A 16,459-nucleotide genomic window follows, 5' to 3' on the forward strand; every position below is an offset into this window, starting at 1 on the left:
CTATTCCGGAGTTTTAACTGTTATTTAAGAGATGTTTATTTGGTATAAAATTTCTATTCCTTGTAGCACACTTTCTAATTTAACCTGTATGGTCAGTTTATTTAAACAACATAATTATGGAACTTATAACAGGGAATGAGATATTGTTATTCTGTACAGGTCAATATAATATCCCAATACATCCCAGAGCATTTTGGGCAGAAAATAAAATGTCTTTGCAAAGTCCCTTTGAAGGCCCGGGAAAAAAATGTGGAACTATTAAACTTCCCCACCTGGGGAATTCCTGATATTCTTGCAAGTATTGGGGACTCCCAATTTAATAAGACAAGCCCCTGATCTTGGGCTTGTGCAAATACCTATTCATGTCCCTGCTTTCAGTTCTTCCAAGTACATACCAAATAACAGGGTTTCAGGGTCATATGGCAGCCCTATACTTAGCCTCTTGTGGCACCATTATGCTGCCCTCCAAAGGGGCTGCACAATTCTACTTCCCTGCAAAGGAAAAGCTAAGCCTACTTATAATTATGCCTGAGTCACCCCCAGAGAACTTTTGTTGCTCAAATGTGGCCTCTTTCTCTCCACCAACTCTGCAAATAAACTCATTACTCTCCTCCCTATATGCGACATGACTCCCAGGGATGAGCCTGGCTATGGTATTGGGATTGAGAATGTCTCTTGACCAAAAGGGGGAAAAGAAATGAAACAAGACAAAGTTTCAGTGGCTAAGAGATTTCTAACAGAGTCAAGAGATCATTCTGAAGGTTAATCTTATGAATTTTATACACACACACACACACACACACACACACACACACATTCCATTTGGCTTCTAGTGTATTAGAATAGCTTCTTGAAGGAAATGCCTGAAAATCTGTTGAACTTTAATCCAGTAGATTTGACTCTTGGTGATAATAGCTTTTATCATGTGACTGTGTGATTGTGAAAACCTACTGACTGACACTCTCTTTCCCCAGTGTATGGGCAGATGAGTCATAAAATAAAGACAAATAATTATATATATAATAAGGGGGACAAGGGGTTATGGGGTATCTGCTGGTTTGAATCTGTTATGTACCCCATAAAAGACAATGTTCTTTAATCCACTCTTGTGGGGGTAGACTTATTGTGGGTGGGATCTTTGTAGGTGTTTCCATGGAGATGTGAACCACCCAATTGTGGACAGGACTTTTGATTAGATTATGTACATGGAGATGTGACCCTGCACATTCAAGGTGGGTCTTTATTAGTTTACTAGAGTCCTTAAGAGAGCTCAGGGAGAAAGAGAGAGCTCAGTCACTGGTACAGAAATGCCCCGGGAGAAACAAGCAGAGAAGCTAGGAGAGAAGCTGAGACATTTTACAAAGAAAATAAGATATGTAATCCAGAGTTTGCTCTTAGGGAGAAGCAAGCAAGGACCCACAGGAGCTGAGACAGAAGCCCAGAGATATTTTGGAGGAAGTCACTGAAGCCAGAAGCTAAATCTGGGAAAGAAGGTCAGCAGAGCCAGCCATGTACCTTCCCATGTGACAGAGGAACCCCGATGTCCTTGGAATTTCCTCAGAGAAGGTATCTACCTCTTGATGCCTTAATTTGGACACTTTCATGGCCTTAGAACTGTAAATATGTGAACTAATAAACCCCCAACTGTAAAAGCCAATCCATTTCTGGTGTACTGCTTTAGCAAACCAGAACAGGATGTTTTGGGTGCTCTTTTATATTGTTATTTTTATTATTTTATTTTATTTTTAATTTATTTTGGAGTAATGAAATTGTTCTAAAAGTGATTTGTGTTGATGAATGCACAACTATATGATGATACTGTGAGCCATTGATTATATACTTTGGATGGATTATATGGTGTATGAATATATCTCAATAAAATTGCATTTAAAAAACAGAAATAAGAACTCTGCCATAACATTAGCTGGATACAAACTTAAGGAACAGACATCATAGTCTAAATTCCTTCAATAACATATTAAAATACCAAAATGTCCAGATTTCAATAAAAGATTATGCAGCAAACAAAGAAATAGGAAGCAATGGCCAAGGGAAACAAGACAATGAAAAGCATTAGAAACTGTCAATAACGAGGACCAGACCTTGACATACCAGAAAAAGACTTTTTAAAAATGGTCTTAAATATGCTCAACATAGACAAAGAACTAAAGGAAATCAGGAAAACAAAAGGTGAACACAAAGAGAATATCAATAGAGAGGAGGAATTATGAAAAAGGAACCAAATAAAGCCAAAGACCACAGTTACAGAAAGTAAAAATTCCCTAGAGGTTCAACAGATTGGAGCTGGCAGAAGAAAAAGTCAGAGAACTTAATAAGACAATTGAAATCACTCAGTCTGAGGAACAGAAAGAATGAAACAAAAAGTGAGCAGAGCCTCAAAGACATGTGGAAAACTATGAAGTAAACCTACATATACTTTATAGGAGCCCAGAAGGAAAAGAAAGAGGGAAAAGGGCAGAGAAAATAGTCAAAGAATTAATGGCTGAAAATTTCCCAAATTTAACAAAAGATATGAATATACACATCCAAGATGCTCAAGGAACATCCAGTAGGATAAACCCAAATAGATCCATGTTGCAGCATATCTGTCAAATTCCAAAAGTAAAGAGAGAATTCTGAAAGCTGCAAGAGAAAAGCAGTGTGCCATGTACAAGGGCACCTCAATAAGATTGTCAATTTCTCATTGGAAAACCTGCAGGTAAGATGGCAATGAGAAGACATATTTAAAGTGCTGAAAGCAAAATAATACAAACCAATAATTCTATATCTGGCAAAACTGACTTCCAAAAATGAGGGCGAGCCCCCCACTGGCTGCTAGGAAAGCCCATCTTTGCATTGTTCCTGGTAGGCTCACCGCTCAGGCAGCCACCTCCACCACGCTGCTGCCAAGGACACCCTCAACTTTATAGCCAGAGTCCCCAAACTCTAGCTCTCTTTTCAGTCTTTTGCATCAGATCACTAGCATGCCCCACCCATCATGTCAGATGCACTGTAGATACTAGCTCCAAAATTACCAAGGGCTTAAAGGAGAAGGGAGCAGTGGAGGAAGCAGAGAAAGGAAGAGATACACCTGCTAATGGGAATGCTAATGAGGAAAATGCAGAACAAGAGGCTGACAATGAGGTAGACCAAGAAGAGGAAAAAGATGGGGAGGAAGAGGAGGAAGAAGAAGGAGATGGTAAGGAAGAGGATGGAGATGAAGATGAGGAGGCTGAAGCAGCTACGGGCAAATGGGTAGCTGAAGATGATCAGGATGATGATATGGACAGAAACAGAGGACTGATGGGGATGACTAGACAGCAAAAAAGGAAAAGTTAAACATAAAAAGAAGGGCTGCCGTGATCTATTAACACTCCACTTCCAGTCTCAGAACCTAAACACGGACATCTTAAAGTAGAGCCCCACCCACCCACCCACCGCAGGCAGGGCCTCATGTTCTCCACCACTCAACCAAAACCACAACATAAATTGGCAACGGGAGGAAAAAAAAACTTCCAAAGCCCTGCTTTTTTCATAAAAGTACTTTAAAAAGGAAAATTGTTTGTATTTTTTATTTACATTTTATATTTTTGCACATATTGTTAGGTGTCAGTCATTTTTAATGATCTCAGATGACCAAACCAGCCTTCGGAGTATTCTCTGTCCTACTTCTGACTTTACTTGTGGTGTGAACACATTGGTTACAATCTCAAAGGAGAAAAGAACCTTGTAAAAAAAATTAAAAAATATATATATTTTAAGCCTTCAAGTAACTTTTTTTGTTTACGTACTTAGCTGTACTATCAGTAGTTGGTTTGTATGAGATGGTTAAAAAGGCAAAAGATAAAAGGTTTTCTTTTTTCTTTTTTTTGTCTATGAAGTTGCTGTTTAATTTCTTTGGCCCACTTGATGTACATGTAAAACAATGCAGTCCAAGAATAAAACAGAGTTTTATGTTGTTGAGTTGTTCTTAAAAAAAAAAATCAAAGTGAGGGACAGATTAAGACATTCCCATATAAACCAAAGCTGACGGAGTTTATCATCACTAGATCAGACCTACAGGAGATACTAAAAAAGAGTTCTACAGGTTGAAAGGAAAGGACAATAGACAACAGGTCCAAGACACATTAAAACTGGCACACCTTCCATTACTGAAATTTTACCGTCTTCTCAAATAGAGACCTTACACCCATTATGCAGTATTACCCATTCTCGGAATATAAATAAAGATCTCCAGTGAGGTTAAGAATGTGGGTAAATACAAATGCCAGCACTATTGTATTTTTGGTTTGTAACTCCACTTTTTACTTCCTAAAGGATCTAAAAGACAAATGCATAAAACAATGATAAATCAGAAGTTTTGGAATCAATGTATAAATATGTAGTTTGTCACAAGAACTACATAAAGGTGGGGGGGACAAAGGTTATAGGAACACAGTTTGTGTATTCTATTGAAGCTAAGTTGGTACCAAAGCAAACGAGATTGTTACAGATTTAAAATGTTAAATTTAAGCCCCACGGCAACTACAAAGAAAATATTGGAGCATATTTAAGTTCACAGAGACAGAAATTAGAGTACAGATTGCCAGAGGCAGGGGGCAGAGGAAATGGGTAATACTGCATAATGGGTGTAGGGTTTCTATTTGGGAAGATGGTAAAATTTCAGTAATGGAAGGTGTGCCAGTTTGAATGTATTATGCCCCCCAAAATGCCATTATCTTTGACGTAATCTTGTGTGGGCAGACATATCAGTATTGATGGATTGTAATTCTTTGAGTGTTTCCATGGGGATCGCCCCACCCAACTGTGGGTGATGACTCTGATTGGATAATTTCCATGGAAGTATTGCCCCATCCATTCAGGGTGGGTCTAAATTAAATTACTGGTGCATTATATAAGCTCAGACAGAAGGAGCAAACTTGCTACAGCCAAGAGGGACACTTTGAAGAACGCACTGGAACTGAGAGGAGCTTCAGCTTACAGTGACATTTTGGAGATGGTCTTTGAATGCAGACTTTTGATCCGTAGAAGCTAAGAGAGTTGCCCCAAGAGCAACTAAGAGTGACATTTCTGAGGAGCTGGAGCCTAGAGAGGAATGTCCTGAGAGAAAGCCATTTTGAAAGCAGAACTCCAGAGGAGACACTGGCCACGTGCCTTCCCAGCTAACAGGTTTTCTGGACACTACAGGCCATACTCCAGTGATGGTACCCGATTGTTGATGCATTACCTTGGACACTTTATGGCCTTAAGACTGTAACTGTGTAACCAAATAAACCCACTTTTATAAAAGCCAATCCATTTCTGGTGTTTTGCATTCTGGCAGCATTAGAAAACTAGAACAGAAGGTAATTAGGGTACTACAATATTATGAATGTGTTTAAACCCATCAAATGGTATGCTTTAGAGTGGTTGAGATGGAAAAGTTTATGTTGTATATAAGTTCACACAATTAAAATAAAAGAAAAAAGAAAGAGCCACTAAAGAGACAATGACAATCAAATGTAACACATGATCCTGAATGAGATTTAACAAGGGAAGAGAAAAGGCTCAATGGGACATTACTGGGACAAATGAAAAAACTGGAATATAGTCTGTAAGATGAATATATAGACTATACATAATATTTTATGAATATTACTTAATATTCATAAAATCAAAAGAATTAATTTATTGTTATAGCACAATACCTATAGAAAATAAAGCACAACTTCTTGATTAGGAGAAATATTTAGAAAATAGTCGTTTTCAGTGGACAACTTTTGAGACTATCTAGGAGAGATTTTTATGTTTATTAAAAGGGATCATATGTTTACAAAAGGTTGCGAAAGACTGATTTTGATGAATAGACAGATTATATATTCCTTGTGCAGAACTCACTGCAGCAATTTTGAGGCTATACTCTGGCAGGTAATTGGAGTGCTGAAATTTTGTGTTGCTGATTAAGGGCAGATACAAATGTTTTAATAATGAGATGAGCTGAAAATACAGTTTTCCTCCTCTCATGACAATTAATGAGACTAAGTAGGACATAGAACTTAACAGATGGTTACCCATATCCACATAGAATTGGGCCACATGAATGCCTATGAACAACACAAAAATCATCTTTTGTAAATACTCCTCAGTCCGTTTTATAGAAAAGGGAACATTTCCCTCTTGCATGTCTCTTCTTTAAAGACTGACACCCTGAGGAGAACAGTCTATTTTAGTCCTTTGATCCTCATTTGGGAAGACTACTGTTTATTTAAATAATATTCTGTTTTCATAAGAATATAGTAGGCAGGTAAGTTCTCACTATCACAAAAACAGTTTCCTACATAACCTTTCCTTAAACAGAAATTGTTCTAAACTTTACCATTTCCACCCTGTTCTTGCAGATAATGTAGTTTCCCATTCTGTACAGTTCATGGTCAACTTGATGGAGATATGATCATTTTTAAGGGATATGTTATGTCCTCTCACAGACAGGGACAAACTTGAAATAAAGAGAAAGTTCATGAAAAACAGTAACATTAGTTTAGTTTGCTGAGACCTGGGACAACAGATTTATATCTTGTTTGTGACAGAGATAAACAGACAATTGCTACATAGACAAAAATACTTGGAAGGGATAAAACAAAAGAATGCTTGGTAGTTTAGTAATTTCATTCCTAATTCTCTTTTCACAGGCTGGCCAAGAATCAGAAGGCCAGTTTCTCTATGCACTCCATTCTTGGTTTGAATCTTCACCTATAGTGCCTAAACTCAAATCTCAGACTGGTTTCTCAGTGGGAAGTTACTGTTTTTCTTCTTTTGGTGAGAAAAATAGATATTTATATAACCCCACAAGTTTGGATGGTTAGCTGGGTATCACTGAGCAGCGAGTTCTCCTGTACTCTACACTTTCCCAGTGGCTCCCTCAGTTAGGAGCAGTTGCTCCTGTTACCCACATTTTTCAAGAGCTCCCAGTGCTTTCACCGCTTCTCCCAAAAAACAGCAGCCTTTTCAGAATCCTGAATATTTCTGGGACTCTTTTACCAAGTAATATAGACTCCAGGCTTGTAAAAACTTAGATATTCAGAAGTAACTCTTAGGATTGTTTTTAATGAACAAAATTTAATAAACCTTTATGCCATGTCAAGAACGCTCATGCTGAGAGCTCCAGGGTCAATGTCAGTACCATATAGTTTTCGAAGAAATCAAATAATAGTAAATTTGATTTATAAAAGGGGGAAAAGTTCTACCAGTCACAATGTCACATTTCTAGTCATTCTACTGGGTCTGTTGTAGTTGATGTTGCTGTTGTAAGTGGAAGATTAAACTTACATGTCCTTATCTCCCTACTGGCAATGATAAAATTCAATTATCTAAACCAGTCTTTTTCCTTTGTCAAGCCAGTTGTAAGCTGAGACTGTGAAATATTCCTGAGCAAACTATAGCTCACCAACACACACACACACACACACACACACACACACACCTTGCTAAATGCAATTGCTCCTCCCTATTATTAGTCAGTGAGGGTTCTTTAGAGAAACAGTAATGACAGCAGATATCTGTAAATATTATGAGATTTTTATAAGAATTGTTTGACATAACTGTGGGGATGTGCAAATCCAAATTCTGTAGGGCAGGCCATAAACTGGGAATTCCAAAGGTTTTCTATGCAATTCCCCAGGAGAAGTTGGCTGGCTGAGGTGGAGACAGAAATTCTCTTCTGACTGCTAAAATCACTACTTCTACTTTTGAAGACTTTAACTGATTGGATGAGACTTATCTCACTGTTGAAGGCAGTCTCCAAAGTCAAATGTAGATGTAATCCCAGCCATAGATGTAATCAACTTACTGATGACTTAAATCCATGAAATGTCCTCACAGTAACAATCAGGCCAGTGTTTGCTTGACCAAACAACTGGACACCAAAACGTGGCCAAGTTGACACCTGAATTTAACCATCAAACTTCCTTTTCATGTCATATGGGCTTGTAATATAAGCTTAATCCTAATATCAATATCATAATTTGTTCTTCCTATGTTTTTATTCTGATACAGTATTTGCAAGGACTATCCAACATATTGTATTATCTTATTATCAACAAACTTGCCTCTAAAACATGTTATGTATTAAAACTTTCACAGCACCCATACATTAGAATAAATGAAACCACATCATCAAGGATTTATTGTAGCATTGCTTGATGCCACTGAGATCAGAAGCAGGCTGCAGAATGAACTGAGAAAATAATTTTCTTAGGGAGATTTTTATGTAAGTTGTATTGACTAATCACAATTCTTTCTCTACATTTCAGATTCCAGTCATTTGACTGTGCCAGTGGGAAAAAGATAAGACACATTATTTAGATCAAGTTATCAATCAAACTCTGCAGTGATCATGAGTACATACGGCCTTTCAGTGAATTTTCATCTATGATCAGTCACTTCTGCTATCATTGTGCCAAATTCATGAAAAGCAAAGAACTCCATTAAATTCTCCTACCATAGAATTTAGAAGAATAGGAATGCCAAACTATATGCTAATGAAACAATTGAAGTCATTCAATAGAGAATATCCTGAATTAAAATTAGTGAAATAGTTGACATTTTTATTCAATCACATGGAGGACCAAATTCTTCTCTTCACAGCTTGTTTCATGTCTTCCAGGAATCATCTAGCACATCTCTCAAGGCGCTTCTCTTCTCTGCAGCTTTCCTTGAGGACCCATATTCCCATTCACTGAACAGAACTCGGTTTCAGCACTTGTCACATTGTATTACATCATTTGTTTACTTATTGTCTTTTCCTAGTAGGATGTGAGGACAGTACTATGTCTTGTTATCTTGAAATCCTCATTGCCAAGCATCACGATTGGTATTGGGTAGGAACTCAGTAAACGTGTTTCAACTATCTCCCTTGCTAGTTCTACTTACAAGGAAAACAACTTCCTTGTCTGAACTGTTTTATTTATTCAGCATCCTCCAAAGCCATGACACTGCATAATCTAAGCAGCAACAGGGCCCAAAATGTTGGAAAGAATGGAAAACTATAGAGAAAATTAGTTATTTCATGAAATGAAATGGCTTACTTTAAAGATCCATGAGAACAATATGTGTGTTTCATTATTTGCCCTGCATTATGCAGGCTTTCTAAACCTTCATTCATTTTATAATCAATACAAGCAAATACTCACCAATATAAGCAAATACTCATTATAAAATGATCAAATGATAGTTGAGTTTTAGTTAGAAAAGAACTTGAACTGCATGGCTTATATGTCCACATACTATTTCAAAATCAGCATCAATTATTGACACCAACTTCAGTGTCACTGATATGTTATATAGCAATGATTATCTGTAAGTTAGTGTATCCTTCAAAGATATAAATAATATTGATAAGCTAGCATATATGACATATTTATCAAGGGCTACTATTGGAATTTCCATGATATTAAGGCAGAGTTAAAGACACACATATGATTAACCACCTAGAAGATTTTTTGTGAGGGTTGTTCTATATAGAAACTTTGCCACTAGATCCATTCCTAAATGTTCTTTTAGTCATTAAAAAAGAAAATACAAGATCAAAATTCCTATAAAAGTACCAAGAATTATCTGTGGCATATATGCCCCCCCAACTAGATCCTATGACTAATATAGTTCAAAGTGGTGAAATAAGTAGGAAAAGAAGTACTTCTGCCAATGGAGCATGAACCAAAGCAATGATATACTTTGAAGTCTATATTCAGAAATTCTTCAGTTTAAAGGGTATAAAGTGGACCTCAAGATACAAGCCCTACCTATGTGCAAACACACTGGCATAGAATTCAAGATTGACTTTACTTCTGTACAGATTTCAAATATTGCAGTTTTACAGTACTCTCATTGTAATGCATATATATATGTATATTTTAATATTGTATTTAAATATTCTAATCTCTGTCCAAATACCTTTATGAATTGCTCAAACTTCACCAAGTGATAAATATCTACATGCAGTCACCTTTTTTAACATTTTCAATTATAGAAATAATATAACATTACTGAATGTTTTAAAGAGTAAATAAATGAATATTCTTAGTTGTACCAAATCCAACAAAATTATCATTATTTTTAGCAATTCTTTCAAGTCTATTGTCTTAACGCATTTTAGCATAGCTTATAATCATTGTATGCCTGCACAATTTTTCATTTTCCCCCACTTAAACATTTTCCCATCTTGCTGAACAGTTTGTAACAGTAATTTTTCCTGCTACAATTTAAAATAAATAAATATAGAAAGTTATAAGGAAGAAATTAGGAATCCCTCAAAATTCCAGTCTGGACACAACAACAGGCAGAATTTTGTCAGAATCTATAATAGCTAGAACTTATAATAGATTGTGGCTCAATACAAAAATACCCTTATTAATATATAGCAAGTTTACAATTTAAATGAATAGATTCCTTCTATATATGTTATTTTCCAGCCCACTTTTACCCTCAACATCATTTTGTATGGTTTTTTCCCATGTCAATAAATACAGCTATACTATCCATCTAAAGGGCTGCATTATATTAGTTTTCATAGATGTCTCAAGATTTACCTAATTAATCAGTATGGGCAGTTCTTTAAGCACTACCCTGCGCTAAACCCTATATTCATATATCTCCTCAAGATAACTTCCTACAATTGGGAATATCAGCTTGAAGAGTACAAATTGCCTTTAGAAGTGCAAGTATGACACTGAAGGTAGGTTTAGATTTCCAAATTCAGCCCTTAAAGATTTTTTACTTACTCCTTAAACTATACTGCAGTAACTGAAGTAGGGTGCCTGGTCTGTGCACATGTACAGGCCACCTACTACGCCTACCATGCTTTCTGAAGAAAGCAAGATAAGCGATGCTTTCCAAGTTGTGATCATTACCATATGCATCAAATAAAACCAGACTTGCTACCCAGGCCCACATGACTGGATCAAGATCAGTGCAAAAACCAAAAGAAAGAATCTAGTAACTGGGTCAGAGGAAGGACAACAAATTTTAAGTAAGAAAACAATCTGATGAAGTGAAGAGTAGCTGGGAAAGGCCACTTGATATGTGTTGATCAGAGAAGGCCCTCTGAGGAGGTGACATGTAGGCTAGGACTACCATCAGCCACAGGGAGAGTAAGGCTCGTTCTATTCAAGGACAAGCACAAAGCAAACAAGTACAAAGTACTGGCTTGAGAAAAATCCAGAGCTCAGTGAGTATGGGGCTCCTTGCTTGGGATGAAGTTAGAAATGAGTTCATGTAGAGAAATATGGATTTTATTCTAAAAGCCGTGTGTTGCCATTCAATGGATCTGAGAGGTGTGGCATGTGCATGTGTGTGTGTGTGTGTGTGTGTGTGTGTGTGTGTGCACATGTAACAAAATCAGAATTATGAATTAAAAATTCACTCTGGCTGATTTATGTAAATGGATTGTGGTAGACAAAAAATGGAAGCAGGAAGACCATTTAAGAAATTCTAGCTTTCAAGAGATGTGGTTTGATTTAGTTGGTAGCAGTGGAGATGTAGGGAAAGGAGCCTGGCTTCCACTAGATTTTCTAAATGATCACAGAATTTTATCCATCTGAACTTTTAAAACTCATAAATAACAGAATAGGGCCATTAAAAAGATAAAAAAAAAAAAAAAAAGCCAAGAAGGTAAGTTTTCTTATACAAGATAACAAGGGCTTGGATCATCTGGGAAAGCACAAACACAAAGGGGGATTCTGATTTAACTCATGAAATTAAACTGGGGTTCCCTGTGGGAAGAATACAAGGAAATTTTGGCCTTTAAAGGCCATGAAATAAAATAAGTAAAACATTTTAGTTCTCAATAAATATTGCGTATGCATGTTTGTGACATTATTTACTGCAATATTCCCTCAACACTTTTTTTTCCAGTCAAAGACTACTAATACATTATCGATGTGTCCTCTAAAAAAAGGACACTATCACTACTGTGCATATTACTTATTGCTTAACACTTGCACTTGCTATCAAGAAAAACTAGGATCTTAATCATGAGGACTCCGACCATCTCCAGCAACAGGCTAAGAATGTCACTCAAAATTGTGACCTCATTACTAGAGACTTTGCTCCCTAGCTCAAGGGAAGTTGCGGCTGTGTGGACTAATTTCAAATTAACAAGCAGGATGACAGAATATCTTTCCAGAGGTTTAGATTGGCAGTGAGGGCTAAAGAGAATGAAAGTTAATATTATTTCTCTATTTCTGAAGGTATATCAAACTCAGTTACTCAGGGCTGATTATCCAGTCAAATAACCAGTTTCTTGGCTTTGTTATGTTCACATCTACAGACCCACTACCAACTGGTTAAAGCTTTTCCTATATTTCTGGCTCAGATTTCTGAGAAAGCAAAAATTACTGGGCCTGTTGATCACCATTTTACATGTCTGGACAGAGTTTATATTCCAGGACAAATCATAAGCCACTCACCAGTTTATGGCTTGGCTACTTGGGGTTCAGAACCTGCTCTAGCCCAGTCAGCCATGTGATCAGGCCGATAAAATCAAATACAAAGGAAACTCTTAGGACTGCTTCTTCAGCCAAAGGTAGTGGCAGAACGATGGTTTTTAAATTTAATGTACAGAAAAAAGCTTAATTTAGATTAAACTCCTATGGATTAAAATTCAGATATTCCTATTTAATAATTTTGCCTTGGGATGCAGGAATCTGCCTTTCTGATACAGGTGGTCCTTATGGCCCAGTAAGGAAACAGGATGAACTATAAGAAATGGCTGGGTTGTAGGTCAAAATGATTAATATCAGCAATTGCATATGATTCAACCTAAGTAAAGTGTACTATCCTCCTATGTTGAAAACTTAGCCCCTCCAAGAATCCTTTCAAGGATACTTTTCCTGACTGAATGCACTCATTTGTTTCACCTCACCATCTACAGATTTTTTGAATGCATGTATGTTGTTTATACTTTCTTACATGTTCTTTAGTCATTTTTGTATGTATGCAGTCTGTATTCATGATCATACCTTAAATCATTTTCTACCACCTTTGCTATAGTACACTTTTGCTGGTGCTTAGTAATTTGCCTGTTCAGGACATGCCATTATTGGGTTGATTAAGGGCCAAAGAGCAATTTTCTGTACAACATTTATGCTTGTTATAATTTGAAATATTTATAAATTTACTAGTGATCAGAAACTATTGTAAGAGACTTATAGAGAAGAGATTGAAAAACTCATATCTATATTTTTATTGTTATTATGGTGATTTTATGTAGTTTTATAATGACAGTGTGATGAGAATAAGCTGTATCAGTAAATTTGTAATTCACGATTAACCTTTCAAATGCTGAAGTTTTCAAAATTTCACCTGTTTCAGCTGATATTGGATTTCTAAATACAAATGATTTACAACTTAAAAATACAATTGGTCTGTGGTTAAATCATGTAGTTCTGAGGTTTAGAGTGGACACAACTAGTATCACATACCTGTGAATTTTCCAATGATTTTTTTCTAAAATTTTGGTTAGCCACTCCAGAGTAATGTTTTATGACTAAGGATTATATCACAGATAATTCTGAGGGTGGTTATTTTGTGTATACTGTCACTCCGTTGGGCAAACTAGTGCCTAAGGGAAAAGACATGGTTAAATTAACTGTATCAGTCTGACAGAAAAGAAATACTTCTCCTCAAACATGAGATCATCTGTTTTCAAAAGAACCTCAGCTTTCTTATTAATTTTTTAGACAAATAAAGATGATGTTAATGCAAATGTATTTAAGAGCTCTCTAACCCATTTGGCCAGAAGACGCTTCCACGCGGAAACAAGCCATTGGAAACTGTTAGGCTTTCAGTTAAGAGAATGTCATTTTCCCAAAGTGTTCTCAGTAATATTATGTGTTGATAATGGTTTATGCAGTTAGCAATAGGTGCTGTTTCAAAAACACTGGAGACTCTTTATCTGATGACTTTATGGACCATAAAATGCTCCTTGACCTCAGTTTCTTTTTAACATTTTTAACCATGAATTTCAGGAATACTGAAAAATACTGAAGGTGTACAGCCAAGAGGTAAGAGGGTTACCATGTAAATGAAAGAATGAACTTTTCCTCCCTTGTGGTAGAAGGCAGACCAAGGAAAAAAGATGGATGTAGCAAGGAAACAGATTTCAGTTAGAGAGAGGAGAGAATCTTACAATAATATAAATGTAAATGTTAATATGAATATAAATATGCTGATGCATACTAAACACTTAACAAATGCCATAAAATATTATTAAAAATATAAGTAATGTGAGCAATGTGATTGTAAGGAGAGGCAAAGGTAAGACTTCCTTAAGATTTGCATGATTTGCAACCTAGGAAAGTTTTGCTCTTTCCGTCCTATTAAAATTTTTGCTTATGCAAAACACGAAGTTTAGGGTGGGTGATAAAGACACCAAGAGAAATAACATATCTTAAATGGTGCCTTCCAATCTTGTTAGACTGAATTCCAAGACTAAAGTTTTTCTCATATCATTACAGGCATTAAGTAAGGCATGTTGACATTAAAATTCACCTACTTAGTATGTCAGTATTCACATCATTGTCCATATTATTGGTTTTTCTCCCTACTTTCATGGTGTCATTCACTGTTGTCTGTTATTGTTTTCTCTAAGCAGAAATCCAGGATTCTTCCAAGAGCAAAAATTAGCTTTCTGTAGGAAAATGTCACCCAAGTCAGGCAAATAAATCTTCAGTGTCTGAGAAATCATACAAAAACTGTGCTCTTATCCTTTACTTGGGGATTCATCTGTTGTCAGACCTGTTGCAGGAATTGTGCCCCCAAACAGACACACCCTGATCTACTGGATTGGCAGAGTGTCCCAGACTTCATCAGAGTGAGGAATAAACTGATCGTTTGGTCCTGGGGAAAGCCGGCCTCATGCCCAGCTCTGAGACCCATATCTTACATGTGATACACATTGTTCCTGGCCCATTTAGGTGGCAGGGCCAAATCAAAGTCATGGCTCCAACCTCCTTGAGAATAGACCTTTGGGAACCAACTAGAAAGCATCATTTATTTAGGTAGAAAGTCCTAAGGCAATTTTGGAAGTGTAATTAGACATGTCTGACCCCTAAAAAATAGAATCACTTATACAGAAAGTCAGTAGCTCTAATTGTAAAATGCACTTCATGTGTTTTAGTAAGTTATATATACTAGGTCATTTGATATACTGATTGTGGTGAGACGGAATATGGGGTCAAGTCAGAATTAATATTTTTTGAAGCCTAAAAATAATATATATCCTCTTACTAACTTGCTATATGCTATAACCACTGGCTTACCTTTTTGTTTTTTCTTGTACCATGCTATGAAGTCCTACAGTAGAAACATAATATCCTATTCAACTATCTCTTGCATCTGTAAAACATTAGAGGTTCAAAATGAGTTTTGAGACTATATTAATATAACAAAAAAAAATGAAAAATGAAAATTAGTAGCTTCTACTTTTAATGGTTTCATGAAAATCATTATAAACAACTTTCACTTTTATGGATATCATTTAATTATATTTATTCATATAAATCATCATCAGTTTTATATTAATTTTTCAGTTTATCAGTTAGTACATATGTCCAAATTTAGCAAATGTTCAGAAAACCTGGATCAAGATATTACTCAAATGTTGCAGTGAAAAATAGCACTGGGTCAGAGTTAGGAAATGGAGACTGATCCCAGTTCTGCCTCTGACTGATGGGATGACAATGGAAAGGTATTTCATTCCCCAGAAACTCAGTTTCCAAATCTGTAAAAGAGAGATAATTATCTTTGCCTTGTTTATGCTATAGGGTTGCTGTGAGGATCAGATGAGATAATGGATGACAAATCAGCTGGATGCACCAATCATTACCTATATCTAGTCCTAGAGTAAAAATAATGATCTGCAATAAAAGCAAGCTGTTTCCTTCACAGTGGCGAGAGTTATGCCATAGTATTTTTTGGAATATTGACTCCAATATCACTTACATTGGAAAATATCTGTGTTCGCAGTATTAACTAACTGAACTAGCCAAAAACAAAACAAAACAAAACTCACCAAACAAATAAACAAAACAAGTTAGCAAAATTCTCCTACTTTCCCTATCCCCAGGAGAAGCAAAATGTTAGAGATGGTCATTGTCCTCCTGCTTATCTGGTCCTCTCAATGAACACGAACACAATGCATGAACATAAATATTTTTTTCTAGAAATTTAAGTGGGCAAAAGTATAAATAATCCTTAAATGAAATAGTTGTGCTAAGCAATGATCATCTATGGCTATGAAAACATTGTTTGAAAAGTTCATAGGGAAACTTTACAATGGAGAGATCAGACTAATAATATCTAAATTCACTCATCAATCTAAATATCACAAAAAGAGAGACAAAAGACAACATGTGCCTCATAATGTGATACAGGAGCAAATACATGGCATCATTTTTACAGCTTTCTTGCAAAAATTTGAACTTGA

General features: G+C 36.2%; 1 pseudogene; it reads left to right on the forward strand.

Moving 5' to 3' along the window:
• Positions 1-625: 625 nt before the first annotated feature.
• Positions 626-3,317, forward strand: LOC119543733 (annotated as a pseudogene).
• Positions 3,318-16,459: the final 13,142 nt, after the last annotated feature.

Source organism: Choloepus didactylus, chromosome 9, assembly GCF_015220235.1.
Source record: "Choloepus didactylus isolate mChoDid1 chromosome 9, mChoDid1.pri, whole genome shotgun sequence".
Classification (NCBI taxonomy): domain Eukaryota; kingdom Metazoa; phylum Chordata; class Mammalia; order Pilosa; family Megalonychidae; genus Choloepus; species Choloepus didactylus.